Consider the following 18,981-nt stretch of genomic DNA (forward strand, 5'->3'; position numbering starts at 1 on the left):
TTATATATTTCAACAAAAACATGGTCGTAGCTTTCCAGGAATAATAACTTCAAACATAAAAGCGCTTAAACAGAGTTTGTGTTATTGAACAAATGACGATACACCTAAACTCAGTTTACATTTCAGTATTCATACAGTTCTGATTAAGTATTTCATTTCGAAATTTCAGCAGTTAATTATTAATCAATTATCCGATTGACGATTAATAATCGTTAATCGCAATTAACGACTACAGTAGAAATTTAATCGTTAATCACAATTAACGACTAAACGAGGAGATTAATTGTTTGTGATTAACGATTGAAGTAGAAATTTAGTCATCAATTGTTGATTAAATTTTTGCCCAACTCTGCCTCCAGTGCCGAGTTATAAGTCTCTAAAAAACAGCTAAATTGTTTCGTGTAAGAGGAGGTAGTGCGAGAACGTGGCTGGTGCACTACCGTGTATCTAGATAGTATTTTCTTTGTATACAGCGGGATTTATTTCTGCGTTTGTCTTTATCGTTGACAAAAAAAAAATTTCAGAGTCCTTTTCGCCGAAGTTGCACGGCAAAGTCAGTCATGCAGTAGGTATCGCGCGATTTCGAGTTTAAAATTGAAGTTAGCAGCGCAATCTTGGATTTGAACTTTTGTCTACTTGAACAGGATACGCTCTCATCAAAGTCAAACACTTCGATCAGTGCCTCGTCTCGGCCCAGTTTCTCGAGTCACTATATATAGCAAACTCGTTAGTAGGATTACCTGGCAGATCCTATCTTAAACGCAAGGGAATTCGGTGTTAGCACGAGGCTTCTGTTCAAAGGTATTACCTGGTCCGAACTTAATGGACTAGTGATTGATGGAAAATTCTCGGACAGTATACCCGTCACAAACGAGGTGTCGCGTCAGAAATTCCCTGTCAATCTCGTCGCCGACACCTACGGAGTCGTTCGAAACCGTTCCCGATTTCAGCCGTGTGCTCCATCGCGAGCTTTCTTCACTTTTTGATCGTGCGTCGACGATAATTTAGCGCGATGTCGTTTGCCGGACAATGACTCGTCTCGATGTTACAGTCCGCTCCCAAACAGCGTAAATTCCAGCCGATCGAATGACTCTCTAAATAGCTGGCAATCATCGATTCCTTTTCTGTCGGAACACTTCGCCGTCGTTGTTACACCTGAATTTGATCGCGCACTTAGGACCATTTCGTCGAGCGGCTGAAAGCAACAACAACGCTCGATTCAGCTCGTAAAAACCGGTCCATTCTCGAAATAAAGTTGGATCGATCGACAGTTTCGTTTGTTTAAAGTTCACTGCGCAATGAACACAGCTGTGAGCATCGAGTGTGAGGTTTTAATTGAACCGGCTCGCGCCGGGATCGATACTTGTTCCGCGTGAATTTGACGGTTTGAAAGATTCTAGAATTAGAGTAAACCTGAATTGTTTGACGTCACTCGTGTACGATACAACGTGTTCGGGAGGATCTAGAAACCTATATCTTCGCGAACTCGAAGCAGAAAAATCAATTTGTTGCTGGGCATGGAAATAAATGTTGAAAGCGTGGTAAACGATGAATTTCTCAGGTGATAAACAGCTGGCTATCGGATCGCGGTCAGATCGATCAGCCGCGCCGGGTAGAAAGTCGCGAAATTACGATTCGCCAAGTTGACGGGCAATAAATCGTTAAGTAAATTATATGTCTCCGGGGGCAATGGATATTAGATTATAGGATCGCGGCACGGCCAGATAAGAGATAACGAATGGGGGAATTATACGGTCGGAGAGGAAATCCTGCTTATCATTTTTAAATAAATTATACGAGTTGGTAGTAATAGAGCCCGCGACATGGGATCTATCCTGGGCCGAAGTTAATCGCGACACGGCCGACTCGTTCTCGAGTCGCAACTGCGAGTCTCGGACGCGACTACAGTTGGTAAACAGAGAGCAGGACTATAAATCGACGTCGCGGCAATAATTACGACTACTAGGTCGTGCCGGGAACAACAATTATTTTCGGAGCGGCAGCTGCCTGGCTCGCCGAGCCAATAATTTATCCTCTGTTAATACACTGCTGTTTAACACACGTTTTCACTGTGCCAGCTCCTCCCGCGAAGATGCATTATTTACTAATCTGTTTTATTCATCGTTCCCATTCTGGTTCCAACGCAGCTTCGGTCTACCTGTCTCGCAGAATATTCGAATCCCTTGTCCGTTCAAATTCTCTGTCCTAATCTACTTGTCAAATTACGAGACGACTTAATACACCAGCCTCGCGTTCCAATAGTCGTGTCTGACCAGTCACCGTCTCGGCTACTTGTTTGGGGTCAACGATTCTTGTAATCGCTTGTTCGAACACAGACTGTCCTAGACTACTAAATCATTTGAAAGACGACTTGCCTGACCAATATCCGACTCCGCCTACTTCTTTGATCAATGACTCTAATCAGCTGTTCGAATCAAATGCTTTGCTAATCCCCAGGAATCGTTGAATGACGTTGGAAGGCGAAAGTGTTATATATGAGTACATCCTCTTACCTAAATAAAAGTATACAGTTCCTCATCGAAACAGAGTAATTCTTATCGGTACAATCTTTTGCAACGAGCTATGTGCAGTTTGGGAAATAATTGCGCGCGAAACTTTAAATGGGACAACTCCGTAGAATGGATTCGACAGCTTACAAATTTGTGGATCTTGCCAATCCGGTTTTAATACTTCGATATTATATTTTTTCAAGTGCAAAACGAAGAGATCCGTCGAAGTAAGGATAAGACCTCCTAATGGCGGGAAAGGAAAGAAAGAGGCGAAACACTGTCGCTGCTCGCGTTTCTCGTCCGAATCCTCGTAGCCAGTGAAAACTTCAGGACTTAATCCGGATTCGGATTTATATCCGTTCGAGGAGCGGTCATACGGCCGCCGACATCTCGGGAGTTAGCTTCGATTCCGCGAGAATTTTCAACGTTATCATTTTCGAGAGATGTTCGAAGCGTTTCGGCGATTTCTATCCGGTCTCGACCGATCCGAAAAATGCTGCTCGCTATTTCAGCCGTTGATTCGTTTTCTCTGTTTCCGGAATTCGGGGCGGCCCCTTTTTTCCAACTAGAGCGCGCTGTTATGAGAGTGCGCGCGGTTTTATAGAGGTTGATCACACGACGAACGGTCACGAACGAGAAAAGATAAGAGAACAGTTTCGTAGAAATTAATGTAAAGTAATTCCTCGTTCCCCGAGTACACGGAATTCAACCTTGATACGTAGTCTGTCAATTAATTAATAAGTGGAGAATGACATTTTAGTAGAACGCGGAAAAATTGAAGCTTATGTCGGCTAAATCCTGCTTGAAATTCTCACTCGATGTGAGACACGATATCGAGTGCGCTGGAAGAAGAATAACTTCCGCGAAGTGTGCTGTCGAAGATACGACGTTTTTAAGAGCCGCTTCCCGAAGTACCCTTGCAGAAAAGATAAACAATAACCGGGAATATTTTCGGAAACCGAGCGGAACGCTGGAGGCAACGGCCCACACTGAATTATACGCGGATTTAACGCGTGCCAAACACTCCGGGTCTCATTACAATATATTACTAGTCTAAATGCAGCTGCCGCGGCAGGCCGGCGTCCGCGTCGCGTCACATAAATAATATGTACCGCATGGATTTCCGAAACCATGAATATGAAACACGCGCACGCGGCGGCGATGACGGCGGTGGCGGCGTCTGCGCCCGGAAAATCTGCTTCCGCTTTCTCGGGAACGCCGTTTTTTTTAATCAAATGGACGTACACACTGTTCATTCGCTATTCTGCCGCCGCGCAAACGAATGTATCGCAAGAAGAACGTGTTGCCGAGTGTATATTACGTTTCTCGAAGTCAAACCGTTATCTACGATGCACGGTGCGCCGAGAAGCCCGTTTTCTTGATGAAACTCTTCGTGAGTTGACAATCTCGAACTGAAACAACCAATTTTCCAACGAAAAGTTGCGCTGGATTCTTATTATTTATGAAGCATTAATGTATAAAAAATGACAAATGTATACATTTAACAGCATTGTAGGCAACATTATTCGTCGCTTCATTAAAAAAATATATATTTTACATGTCGGTTTTAATCGTTTGATCAAGAAGGTTCAATGAATCTTGACTTTCCTGTCTTGGTTTCATTAGAGTCAGAGCATTAAAAAGACATAGAAATGAAGAGCCACTACTTATGCGCTAATAAAATTTTTTTTAAATGCTGCTACGCGCGCGACTTCCTGAATTATTAGCTGGCAAAATGAAGGAACACAATAGATATCGGAAGTCCACTCGAACAATAAAGCTGGACACGAAAAATCCTGTAAGGATCGGCGAAATATTTGCTTCGAAGCTAATAAAAATGTTCATAATAGAAGTAGATTTGCGATTCGGTTCCAGGTCAGCGATTTATTCGATAAAAATATCGACGAGAACAAAACGTGAAGCTGAATCAGGAAGACGGACGGCAATGTAGTGGTATGGAACAGGACGTGGCATCTTCCTCGGGAACGGTTGAAATTTTCAGTGCAACATTAAAACTCGTAAACGGCAGACTGCTGGTCGCGTCATTAGGTTAAAACATGTTGAAAGGTGAGAACACGGTAGACGATACTTTTCGGCGTTAGCTCGCGGCCGTTGCCAAGTGAGATTAATAAGTTACGTTCGTTACGAATAAATTACGACCAGCGTTTAGAACAGCCGGGTGTACAGTCGCCCGTTCGAAACGATGCCCGATGGCCTCCCATTAATCTCGTTAAATGAGAAAAACGTGTCCCAAGGAGGGAAACAGATTACACCGGTCGCCGTAACTTCCATTTGCGGACGTTAAAGAGGACGCGACGGGACACGACCAGAACGGAGCAGGGGTGGATGAAAGAGCCGCTTCTGATTACGTTTACGTGACACGTCTACGTTACCAGGTGGTAATCGTAGCCCGTTTCCCCTGTGATCCACAGTTTTTCCGCCTGTCGTCGTCCTCCTCGTCGTCGTCGTCGTCGCGACGATCGAGCGGGACCGGGAACTTAATTTTCATGATGAAATGGAAATTGAATCGCTCGCGAGCGGCGAACAGTTTCACGGTGATTTGAAAGGGTTACGAGTGTCAGCGAGGGCTTAACGTGCTCGCTGCCTGCACGCCTAAGCTTCCGCTCGCGGAAGAACAATGACTTTTTTTAAAGGCGGCTTTAAAGACTTTTGAAAACTGCGAAATGCCATCCGACGCTCTTCCAAATGGCTTTCGGTGAAATTGTGTTTGCGCTACTTGTTACCTTCAACCCCTCGCTTCCCTTTATAAACGCGTAGTAAAGAAGGGCTTTTTTAACATTTTACAATTCGACCATTATTTGAACATCCATGTAATAAATGTGAATATTATACCCTCAAGTATTCGTGTTTTCTTTTACGACTATTTAATCGTTAACGTGATTGTAGGCATACTGCCCATACACGCAGAGAGAGAGAGAGAGAGAGAGAGAGAGAGAGAGAGAGAGAGAGAGAGAGAGAGGAGAGAGAGAGGGAGAGAGAGGGAGAGAGAGAGGGAGAGTTAATTGTGTTGACACATTATCATTCAACACGTGATCAAATCATCATGATTATTGGTCTGCTGACATTAGGGGTGCCTCAATATTCTGGCGTGATCAAAGAGCATCCTATCCTACTTGCTTCACCAAAGACAAAATGGTTAACCACGCAACGTGGTTAAATTATCATGATTATTTCTTTTAGTCCGACCAAAGTTTTCCTGTTCTACTAGAAAGACGAAATAGAACACTGGATTTCTCCGGCTAAGGATAAAGTTCAATCTGAAATCCTTGATGATTGTGCATCGAGCGCGCAATTCTGACGGCATGACAATCGGCATCGAGCGATAAACGGAAATCTCGGTTTTATGGATCGATGATCGCGCCACGTATTACTTCACATAGAATTTAACAGAGCGGTCGGAGTTTCCGTCGAATTCCTTCTCTCGGCCAATTTTCTTTTCCTCGCATCGCCGCGGCGACCCTCAGAAAACGATCTCGTGGCGCCGTAACTTTTCACGATCTCGTCACGATCGCTTGATCACGCCGGGGCTTGCGGGGGGGGGTGTCGTTGACGGGGGACGGAGAGGGGAGAGGGATAAATGGAGGATCGCTGTAAACCGATCAGCAGCCGATATAATCCGCAACGAGCGGCGTGGCGCGACATAGGAACGGGGCAACTGTTTCAAATATTCGGCTTCCGTGGCGCGACGAGGTGCAAATGGGATTTTTCGACCTCTATATAGCGTGTGTCGTTTGATCGCGGTGTAATTGCACTCGGAAATTACCGGGGGATCCGTGTGTATACACTCTGGTGCCTCCAGTCGTCTGGAAAATGAGAATCCCTCTGATCCCGGGCCGTCGACGGACATTATCATACAGAATTTTAAATGGCCGCGATTGCAGTTCCATCCCGGGCAACTTTTAACCCGGGCCACCGGTTTTCACGGTAACCGCTTTCTTCCGCAATTTATGAAGTGCGCAAACCGCTATCCATTATTCTTTTTCGTGACGATGAAACATCGCCGAGACTGACGGTAGGTTTCGCCGTGCCCCATTATGCGCGAAACAAACCGAGTTATTCTTAACGAATCCGCCATTTCGCCACTGGCGTAGAGGGTAGATCCGTATTTACAGGTGTAGACACGTCTGCGTGCAAAACAGGCATTCCCTGGAGTGATCTTCTAGGAGACGAAAAAATATTTCTTTCCTCGGTTAATCATTTCAGCAAATATTTAAAATATGTATAATTTCTTGATCAATTAAAATATTATCCAACGAACGTCGTTTTCGTTTTACTTGGAATACTTTTAATCAACGATATGCGAGTTTAATTATCGAACTTTTAAACGATATGCGAGATATATAGTTTCTTGCTCGATTAAAATATTATCCGGAAAAGGTAGTTTTTGTTTTACTTGGAATAATTTTCATTTGAAAAGTGAACTAAACGTACACGTAACGTGCCGGTATCTCCGAACAGGTTAAGGGCTGAATAAACTCGGGAATACGAGTAAAGTAGATCCATTTCAAGAAGAAAAAGAGGAGGATGGAGAAAATGGCAAGACTTTTCGAAAGTAGAATCCGATCCGTGCTGCTGAGAAACAGCAAGTTTCCCAAGAAAATTTCATTCATGGTCGTAGGTGACGGAGAAGGATGGTAGACCGGTGGAAATGGAGTGACACCTTCTGTTCGACAAGCCCCAGAAGATCAAGGGCTGAATCAGCCGGGGGAACAAGATGTCTGCCGGTGATAACAGCGGCTCTATCATGGATAGGAACGAGCATAGGTAATCGGGTCACAGTCTGGCGACGTCCTGGGCCACGTTTCGGCGGCCAGGGAGGACGGGGTACTTCTTCCGTGGACGACGGATTATCGCCGTTTGATCCGTTTACATCGGCGCTCCATTATCGCCCGGACCGATTCCACTTCGTCGTTAGAGCGGACAATGGTAGCCGGACGATGGATATGCAGTCCGTGGTGACCGGAGGAATCGATAGACCCACGAAACGGCCGTGGGGGTGCCGAAGAGGGATCGCTGGAACTGATCTCAATGGGAGGTCCAAGTGTTCGTCGCGCGAAGAACCATGTCCCAACCGAAACGTGTCCCAGTTTCCCGTCAACCACGATTCCTACCGGATTTTCGAATTAAGACGCTGTCACGGCAGGAAACCGCGAAAAATTCGCCGGAAGTCAATTTTTCGAATCTCAGATTTCCAGAACGTTCTTCTTCCTACGTATTCGCAACACTTCGATGCTTCAAAATCTAAAATATTATACGAATTTTAACAAGTCCAGAGTAACCTGAATAACTTCTATATTTTTTGACATAGAAAGAAATTTTTCAGGAAAAGGTTGTATGGTTCCGAGGTGCCCATTACATGGTGTACATAACTTGTTCAGGTGGAGCCTAGTTTTTTTTAAATAGAACCATATATTTTTGGATACCTACGTTTGTATCCCGTCACAAGAAAATTTCAATAACTCCACTGTGAATGCTTATGTAATGGGATATTCTCAGTTTGTCAAAAATGTAGAAGTTATCAGGATGGCACACTTAAAACCTGCGACTCACTTTACTTCTTCATCATAAATTGTTTTACGCCAATTCTGAAACGAATGAAAAGCATCGCTCACGCGAACTCGAATAAAACCCACATTTCCAGCGACTTTATTTATCGTTAAACTGCGGCGAGATTTCATACTTTCTTCAATTTTATACGAACATTTTTAGTAGAATCTAAAGATCCGCGCGCGAACGAAATGATCGCGCACGTCCACGCGTTTAGTACAAGAGCCAAAACTTTCGGGGATTTCACTCTCGGCCGAGTAATTCTTTTTCTTAGCGGTAATCTTAACAAACGCTCAGCCGGAGTTTTATGAAGCTTAATCCGGAGTCTAACTTGAACCATTCCGCGGCCATTTGTTAGATCGTATCACCGTGCTCCGCCGACCGGATTCTTGGTCCGGTCATTAGAGAAGCTACTGCTTTCTTCAATTTTTCTTATACAATCAGCCACGATAAAAAAAAATAGAGAAAAAACAGAATAACCGAGAACCTTCGAATTCCATTATCTTCCTATTTTAATAGCTGAATATCCCGTCTGCTTTATAATCGCGCGAACTTCATTCTTTATGGATGCAAGCAGACAAAGAAAGGACAGAGCGGACGAAGTTGAAGATAGCAACTTTTCAATTTCCCGGACGATAACTTCGTTCGAACCTTCGATTCCTCTGCGAGTTTGCGGACTCCGTGAAGTTTTCTAATTCTTGCGGGAGCGAATAGGAGGCAACAAAATAAACGTCTCGCTCTATAAATCTTTCGTCGCTAGACCCTCGACGCTATTAATCTGAATCGCAAAGCGGATCATTCGCGAACGACGCACGGGAAAATCGATGCAGAGGCGACGAGCGACCGAAGCACAATCCTCTAATTCACGAATGCAGTTCGAGACGAGCGAATCAGGTGTCCCATCGCCACGGTTGCTATCCGCCTCCGCACAGAATCCTCCGGCCGTGATTATCGACATTGTGGCTAAACGAAATAAATTGAACGTCCCGCCCGCCCGCGCGCCACTCGCCCATTTATCCACGGCCCTTTCATTCCCTTTTCGCAAATGGAAAAATTATTCTCATCGGGACGCTGTTTCGTTCGCTCATAAATCATCGACTCCCTTCATCTCCTTGCAAAACTTCTTTCGAGTTCGTTTGTATCGCTCTCAATTATAGAAGATGAACGAACGGACCGGGAAAAAGAGGCTGGGAAAATGAGGGTGAAGACACTGAATGGAACAGAGAAGTATATACGCTATTCTAACTTCAGCTTGTACTTTTTCATTAGTATCGAGCCATTGTGAAAGTCTCGATACGATTTTCGGTTTATCTCTAATCGCCACTTTGTAACAAACAATCTTACAATCAGTCGGTTAAGTAGTCGCCATCGTTTTCGATGAATCTTCGCCGACGTTCTGGTAGCATTCGTATGCCTTCTTTAATAAAAGCTTATTTAATCTTTATTTACAAACTTTCATTTGTCATTTCTAGTGCCTCTTTTATAAAAGAGTGAAAAAGTGAACTGTTTAAAATTAATATCTTCTATTTAATTTTCTGGTTTATATATTTGAAAAATGAATAGAAGACAATGGGAAGATTAAAAGAACTGGTTAAACTTCACGTAACAGTTTTACGTAATCTATATCTAATAAAAGAAAAAATATAGCTTAAACGTAGCTTTTGTCGAGAAAATGCCGAAAATCCATCAAATCCAATAAAGACCAATTACCATTATAATTGTAATTACATGACAGTGTGAATAATCGCAGTCGATCATCGTTCCGAAATTTTTCGACATAACTCTTGAACCAGTTTAACATCTGTTTAGCGTCATTACCTCGCGCGAGCCCTCCATCATTATCAGCAACCTCTCCACTCCGTTCCAATTAACAGTAAAATCGAAACATGCGAAAATTGAAACGCGGCGCGGGGCGCGTCCTACAAATTTTCGTCGGTCCGATGAAAACCGATGCATTAAATAACTAATTAATTCCGCAATCGGTTTCATTACCGAGATTAACGCGCCATGGTCGCGGGGCCCTTTCATGTCTTTCATTCGGCGCGCGGCAGCGAGTTTCAATGAATTTTTCATTAGTGCACCTTCGTCAGAATTGCGAATGCTACAACATATTTGAGTTTCATGAAAATCGGTGAGTTGTACCGTTTTCTGTACGATTACCCTGTCTCTTCACAAAAGTCTTAATTCGGCTTAAATGGCATTGACACGTGATACAAATTCCATGGGAAGCTGTTTCGCGGACGCAAGCGTGCGAAAACCGTTTCCGAGCGTCCGATACGTGTCGACCGGCGCAGCGCGTTTAAAATTCGCGAGACGCTGTCCCGCCCGCGCCGGAGCCGAAGATAAGCGCCGGCCAAGAAAATTATGAAAGCGCCAGGTAACGAGTTTACCGTGAAGTTGGCTAGCACGATACCTCGAGCCCCGGATTCTACGAACTTTAGGTTACTGCAGGTATCCACGAAACGTTTCCCTTCGATCTTTCGGAAAACTACTTTCCTTTCGCATTCGAAGTCAATTTTTCCCTCACCTCTCCGCCCTCTGCCCTGCAACAATCTCTCTTTTCCAATCTCTCTTTCTTCCTTTACTTTATTTCTCCTATTTCTGTTCCTACAGTCCCTTTGCTTTTCCCTTGCAACCCCATTCCGATCTCCTTTCTGTCCTTTTCAACCCCTTCTCCTCTTTGTATTCATGTTTCCTTCTATCAATAGCTTTTATATCGTTGGAAGCTTCTCAAAATAGTACGATGGGATCATCAGAAAGTCATTGAAATGAAATTATTCCACAAACAATGAAAATGTTACATTTATACGACGTGATGTTTCTATCAGAATTTAAATGTGTGTAGTTCTTATGTGACGACCCTTTACAAACGATTTAAATCGCATCATTTTGCTGAGCGTGAAACGCTGAAATGTTTCGCTGAAAGAACATGTAGCATTGTTGTTTTAATGAATAACTGGCAGAACAATGTCGACAGAGCCTGCATTGTAATCGCGGAACGAAATTCAGAATACCTCGGTCATAAATCGCTCAATCTTCAGGCAGGAAAGAAGGGGTGAAAAGACTAGCAACGAGCGCAGCGTTAGATTGTATCGTCAACAACCACTGTTGACTCTCTGTCTTGGACCGATGTTCTGCGACAAGTTCGCCCGAACTAATCTCGTGCGACGGAATTAGTTCGCGAGTGTACTTAATTCATCCCGGCGAATATTAATAAGGGATCTGCGCGGAGGCGATTGATACACGAGCTTGCCTTGTTTGCCGACGAAGGGGATGATCAAACACGATCGAGAAAGCAAGAAATGAGTCGCAACGAAGCCATATCGCAGTACCTTTTGCAATAAACAAATTCTCTAGAACTTTAAAATCACCGAGTATAATCAGCGATAAACGCAAAATAAAAATTTTCTGCGCAAACTGTGGGAAGCAAAAGTCAAATAAACCTTTACAAATCTTGTGAATCCGTTAATTGAACATTTAAGAGGAACATTTTATACATTTTATTTAAATAAAAATAAATTTTTAAAAAATACCACGTTTTTAAAGCGGTCTAAGAAGTATAAAATAATTTTTCCTAGTCCCATACAGATTCCTACCCCCGTACAGATAGTCTTGAAAATTTGTGATTGTGAATTTTGAATAGCTATGAAAATACTTGCAATATTTAAAACGAAAAACGTGGGGCGCAAGATAATGCATAGTAAGGAATGTAGAGAGTAGCTGCCGTTGAGAAAATTCGCACAACAGTTCATATCATTTGCAGTGCAATAAAATTGTTAGCGATGTAGGTGAACAATTCTCTATTGCATGCGCCCCACGTTTTTCGTTTTAAATATTGCAAGTATTTTCATAGCTATTAAAAATTCACAATCACAAGTTTTCAGGACTATCTGTACGGGGTTAGGAATCTGTATGGGGCTACGAAAAATTATTTTTTACTTCTTAGTTCGTTTTAAAAACGTGGTAATTTTTAAAAATTTATTTTTATTTAAATAATTATTTTCTGCTTTTTAGTCTTGTGTGTTTGAAATTTTACAATCGATTTCGAACATTTTGATGAGATTATAACAGAGACATGTAGTAAATTTCAGACGGTATTGCGACCGTGCTATCGAAAACAACCACCGCGGTAAAATGTCAAAGATAAAGGTTCGACGGAGAATTTCGGTGTAACTGTCCTTTGGCTTAGTAAACAATCATTATAGTAAAATAATACGTAGTAACTTTGTAAATACCACACGGAACCAGTGTTGCTAGATGGTACGGGAAAACTCGCGCATGCGCGACGATTCCAGCGTCACTGAAGTACGAAATCGGGCACCTTGGTTGCCCCGCATAGCTTCGCACAATCTTTTCTTCTCGATTTTCAAACATAACGTTTAACATGCGTATGTTATATTAAAATCTGATGTGTATGTACATGTAATATATAAATATATTCTAATTGTATATATACAGTAACGGACAAAAGTTTAAGACCGCTCTAAAGAAAACTTGCCCCACAAGCTACGGACTGTAGAACGCAGATACGTTCCTGGATTCGCCGCGCATGCGCGAGTTTTCCTGTACCATCTAGCAACACTGCACGGAACTCAAATGCACACTGACGCACACTGAGCTCCTTCGGTGCGAAGCGGGTCAGTAGAGTAGGGATGAGTCAGAGTGGAAACATGTAGTAGAGTGAGGACGCTGAACGCGAAGACGTACTATATGTATGTACGTCACGCGGCGGGGCGAGGGGGGCGGGTGCAACGGTTCAATTTATTAACAATTTATATCTCCTAAACACATAGGCTTCTTTAAAAACTTTTTAAAAAATATTGCATTGTCATCTGGCTCATCGGAAAGTTACTTTAAAATTTGTACCGAACAAACAAACAAACAAACAGGCAGACAGACAGACAGACAGACAGACAAGAAAGCAAGCTAATAAAAAAAAAACGTAGTAAAATAAATCACATCCACGTTTTAATCCGATTTCTTCTCGCACACATCATTCTCAATCGCATTAACAATTCCTTTGTAACCCCGCGTAACTCAGTTTGTCTCGATTGTATCTCGGGAGGGACACAATGTCGTAAATTCATTTTTCCTGTACTGTCATCACCGGTAACTTAATCACTCGATTTTGAAAATCGTCCTGTACACTCTACAGCCAGTGGCAGAATTGGACCAGTGTAACAACATTTACGGCGCGCCCAACAATTTCAAAAAATACATTTTCGATATTTTCGCATGATGTGCCACTCGCCGCAACGCCGCGCCATGCCAGTCCGGCGAACATCAAGAAATGTTTTCCCACAACCTCGGGCTTCGAAAACGTTTATAAAAAAAAGTTTAAACCCCCAAGGGTTGTTTTCGCCCCTTGGATATCGATAAAAAAAATAGATGTGTAAAAACATTTTCCGAGAACTATGCCGCGTTGCCTTCGTCAAAATCGTCATGCGCGAGCCGGGTCTGTTCCCGGGTGGGTCTGGGGAAAAAATTTGTCAAGCGTTACAATTTCCACGGTTACGTGTAGAACCCGCTGCTCGTCGTCGCGTCGGGAAGAATTGTTGGATCGTCGTGAACGTTCGCGAATAATTTAACAGACTCGCGAGGAGGAGCTCTATTCCTCGTAAAATCGTCTAACGGGTAAATTATCATAATTCGCGAAGACAAAGCTGTCAGACTCGTCAGGGAGCGCTCGATCCTTTCAATTTTCGCCCGACAAAGGGTTCCATTAAGATTTTCCGCGCGCGGCTACACCGAACGATTCAGCTTTTGAGGATAGAAGAACAAAAAAAAAAGGAAGCGAAATTGGAAAAGGAGGTGACGGAGGCGCGGAGAGTAACGGAAAAATTGAAAATCTGTATCGCATCCTATTTTTTATCGGTGCCCCGGAAAAAATCGGAGAGAATCGAGTCCAGCGTCGCTTTTGTGAACGGGAACGACAATGGGGTCCGCGCGGGAAACAGGATATCCTGATGCGATAACACTGAAGATGCTGCGCGTCGCGTCACACGTTATTGGATTTTGCTTCGCGACGACTCGCTCGTCGCCGAACGGCCGCGGAATCCTTTTGTGCAAGCTCGATCGGCCCAAATTGTTCAGGATTGATTCGTTGCCAGATACCGGCCCGATCGAGCTTTGTCGCTGCGCGTAAATTCGACGGGCCCCCCTGTTTCGTCTTCGCCGAACCTCGAAGAATACCGAAATGCGTCGACGGAAAATACCGCGGGAAATTGTTAGGTTGTTCCGTGTGAAATGTTTCTGAAGCGTTTTTGCTGTAGTGCCGAGAACAACAACATTTATCTAACAAAGACCTCGAGCATGATTCTCAGTGGCAAATACTCTTCATGAACAGAATTAATACATAAAGCGAATTTGCAAGTGCATTTAATTGCCTGATGGCTGTATGTACTACGTCCACAATCTCTGTGAAATCAAGTTCATTGGATTCCGAACTATGTTAAGGGAATAACTGAAGGAGACTTCGTACTTCGGCATGGCAAGGTTACTGTTTACGCAATAAGACCGGTCAGAACTATTTTCGAACTGGAAACATATCGATTTTAGATTGACCAACGAAGACTTTGATTATTCCGCTTGTAGGTTGCGTTGCTATTTCTGGAATGACTTACCAATCAGTTGGAGAGCGTTCGAAGATCCGTAGGAGGCATCCGACAGACAGGATCACGAGGACGTCCGCGAAGATCGCTGTGAAGCAAAGCCCGGTGATGTACGCCGTAATCCACATCAGATCCAACGTTATCGCGTCCAAGCAGCCCGGCCACCGAGCGATCTTCTTCTCCCCGCTGTTATCGTCTCCGTCGAGGCTAAGTACAAAGGGAACATTCGACCGAGCGTGGGAGTACCACGTCCCTACCGTTTTCTTCCCCTACCTTTCCCTCTTCCACTTCAAGGGACCCCGAGGGGAGCCAGTGGCGTAGCCAGACGAACCGGAAGAGAACGCCAACGCCGTTTCCTTAGGGTACCCTATCGGGCACTTACGTCATCCCATGTAATTCTCATCGCCCCGACCCCTTCAACGTTCTTGCACTTCTACAATCTAACACTTTCATTTGTGGCACGAACTATTCAAGAATTCTGTTTCTTGTCCAGAACATCGTCTATACGTACAACCCAACAACGGTATCGCCTCGATTATCCGATCCTCTGATGTCTGAAGTCTCTAGTACCCCACATACTTAAAATTTAAATAGCTCAAACTAAGGCGATTCGAAAGCAACACTATTTGTTGTACAGGGTCTAAAGCAGAGAGAGCATCCGGAACACCCTGACGTGTTCGCATAGACAAGGTTATGCTATCATTTTTGTCAAGGGTTTCATAATGTTGGAAACAGCGCAGTGGCTTCCCAAGACAGGTTAAAGTCTCGGCTTGAACGTATCCCGAATATTCCGATACAAGTGGCACAGAATCCGCAGTCGAACTTGCGTCGAATAATTTTATTTCCGATAGAGCGCGGCAACATTGTAAGCAGTTACGTTTCCTCTCCAGCTGCGTTCGAAAGGTAAACATTACGAGTGGTTTCAGTCATTGTGCAAGTTCGTCGCGTAGAGACCTATTTGAGTTTCGCGTCACGTGAAACTTGACACGGAAATTTGACTCGATCTGGAATTGCTTGGTCGCGGATTTTGTATGGTAACAATGCTCTCGCGCGTACACGGTTGATCTGGCGAAAGAGTTTTCAGATTCGATATCGATCAGAATGATGCACGTTCCAACCTGATTTCTCTATTCCTGATTTCGTTCTACCTATCTTCCCTTATCATGTTTCTCTTGCTGCTCACGGACAAATATTGGAAAGCGGAATCGTCCTATGCAGAACGCCCTACGTGAAATACTACTGGTCTTGATCGTGCCCCGAAGCGAAATTAATATAAACAAATTCTACACACGTGTCTCCTCTCTTTCGTGTAAACGAAAAATCAAAATAGGATTCGTTGTACGGTGTTTTTGACATTTTATATTGGCAACTATAACTTTCCAACGGTATAATTTGTTATATGGAAATTATGGGAAACGAGTCCCAACCTTTACGACAGTCCCTTACAACATTGACCAACTCGAAGGGAGTAATTGGTGGGTAACAGGACCACAGTCGAGAGAAGGGATGTTTACCCTAACCGTACCGAATCAGAATATCAAGGATCATTTATCATTCTTGCGGAAGTGGCTCGATAATGGAGGGAAGAGGAATATTCCGCATCGGGATCTGGTAGCAGCCGAAAACAGAAACAAAACGAAACGAAAATGCCTGGGCTACGCCATTGAGAGCGTGGGTGGGTAAGAGGGAAAGAGGGAAAGAGAGAAAGTGGTGAATGTGAAGCGACGCTGGCGCGGCTCCTCTTCGATGCAGCCCACCCTCGGTGCCACACTAATGAGACGCAAAAGCTTTTGCGCCTAAAGGGGTGACGATGCTGTGGCGTCGATTAATGAATGTCGCCTGTTTCGTGCCTCGTGTCCCCCCACCGTTATCAACGCAATAACGGCCCCGTACGAGCTACGAGCCTCTCTTCCGTTCCGCTCTCTCCAGACGTTTTGCGTATTTTTTCAACCCCCTCCGTTTTTGCACGAGAAAAAACCGGTCGAAGGTTAAGCATGAAGACTGTAATCATCGCAGGAGAGTCGGAGAGAAAATATACGACGTGGGAAACATGACTGGCTCCTGAGAACCGCAATTGTGATCATTTTCTTCCTGCTAATGCTCGCGAGATGCTTCTAATCGTAAAAGCAGAGACGAAAAGAGGCGTTCGGTTTGCAATTATTACATATCTCTCATCCGTACGCAATAGTTCTCATTCAACTAAACTTACAGAGCGATTCGAACATAAGTTCAACGTTTTATCTGTCTGCTCGTGTCTCTGATAATATGAAATGATACCCGAGAAAAATATCGTTTCTTTCTTTAATCTTTCTCGTGATCATATTTTTTCAAGATTTTAAGTCTACGTCTTTTCAAATAGAACTACTGTATACTTTTATATTAAAATGTTTTCAAATGTACTTCGTGTTTTTACAATCGCAGCAATTTTAAAACTGCATATTTTCACCATCAAAAGATTGAATTTTCGCATTTTCAGACGAAATTATACATTTTTATTCGAGCGACTTTGATTACGGAAAATCCCGTACCCAAAAATATTGTCTGGAATTATTTAGGTCAGAATATCGATGCCTCTTCAAACGTCATCAAACTTATTAAATCATGAAACTACATACTTTCGATTTATAGAGAACTAGGAGATTAGATAATTCCATTAAATTTTATATTATAAATCTAGCATAACTTGTGATTGCAACGCTCTGAAATTATTTAGGTCAGGATATCGATGCCTTTAAACTTTCTAGTCCGTCTTAAAAACGTGGTATATTAAACATTCTTTTTATTTAAATAATTTTCTATCTGTAATTATAGAAAAATTATCGGTTTTTTGGTAAGAGGTTCATAAGATATATTTTATATGCCAGTGCACTTTTTCCAAGTTTCCGGGACTCTTTATTAGCCGCCGCGACTCATTGTGCGTCGAGTGCACGGCTGCGAATGCACCGCGAGGCTTCACGCCCACGCGATTGCCGCAATCGCTGCAATCCTAACCGGATTCATTGCCGGCCGTTCACCGGAACGACAACGCTGTGGGAACTTCTACGCGGAAGTTCGAGTGAATGTTTGAACCGCGAGTAGATGAATTTCCTGGGCGACGATTCCCGTTTATGATCGCCGGACGGTTATGCAAATCGCGAGTTTTAATGCGCGATTTTCTGTAAGGAACGCTGTCGGAATTTTATTCCTTGTACTACGGACTTTATCGTGCGACCTCCGAAGTTTGGTACAACGTCAACTTCTACATACAGTCTACCGATTAGTTGTCGTTTGCGGAATGGTGTGGAGGTATGACGAAATGTGAATGGTATTATGAAAATGCTGAGCGAAGTTGTGTTCACTTCAGCACCGTTCTACAGGATGTGTAAAAATTAATAATCATCCCTCCTAGGGGTGAATCTACAAATGATGAAAACACTGTAAAACTGAATTCCACAGATACTAGAAACAATATTAATATTTTTCTTTTTAATTTATTCATTTACATATATAGGTCGCATCAACATCTAGGTCATTAGCGACCAAATATATCGAAATTGATAACAGTATCCCGACAATTCCAAATTCTTCCTGCATTTTCGAAATGGTAAAAATTAAGGGAATTTCTCTACGGAAGTTCGTCTAAAGGAGAAGATTAATCAGCGGGGGTTTTCTTTCTGTTCGAGCGGAAAATACGAAGTTGTTTTCGCAAGTCCTCAGTCAAAAGCGACGAAACGAATGACTATCGTATACCTCGGGCAAACTTTACGGGAACTTCGAAAATGGGTGGAGGGAACTGTAATGTTGACATTTGAAAGTTGAACGAGGATCATTTTTCGCCAGGAGCCGAAACGCGCTCCTCGTTTTAACAACTTTCACGGCCCGACCTCCGATAAAGATCGCCTCCGTCTTCCTTATCGTGGGACATCTCGGCCACACACACACACTCATACACATTCGTAGACTTCTTTTTTTCCCTCCCACGCGATTGCACTTTCGATACCATTTAAGAGGACGTATCTCTTCCCGCCTAATCTCATTTGGGGGATCAACTGGTATAAACGAGGCTTTCGCTAGTTCTCTAATTGCCTCCGCTCCTCGAAACGAAATGCCCCTTTCGGAACACTCGATTCGAAATACGAATCGACTTCTTCGCTTCCGCGCACAATGCTCTTCATAATACAGCGTGATCCAGCTAACCGTTCAAATTAATCCTTCACATTAAAGAAACTCAAGATGCCTTTTAAAAACTAATTATTACAGTATTTACACAATTGAATTAAATAAAGTTCTCCGAACTCCTCATATAAAAACTA

The 18,981-nt window shown here is 43.3% G+C and overlaps 1 long non-coding RNA gene across 1 annotated transcript in view; it reads right to left on the bottom strand.

Moving 5' to 3' along the window:
* Nucleotides 1-16,430, bottom strand: part of LOC143210459 (uncharacterized) — a 37,600-nt gene extending 21,170 nt beyond the window's left edge. The window contains exon 1 of the long non-coding RNA XR_013009257.1: nt 14,702-16,430. This is a non-coding gene — a long non-coding RNA (uncharacterized LOC143210459). The remainder of the gene's footprint in view (nt 1-14,701) is intronic.
* Nucleotides 16,431-18,981: the final 2,551 nt, after the last annotated feature.

This window comes from Lasioglossum baleicum, chromosome 7 (assembly GCF_051020765.1).
Source record: "Lasioglossum baleicum chromosome 7, iyLasBale1, whole genome shotgun sequence".
NCBI classification, from domain to species: Eukaryota; Metazoa; Arthropoda; class Insecta; order Hymenoptera; family Halictidae; genus Lasioglossum; species Lasioglossum baleicum.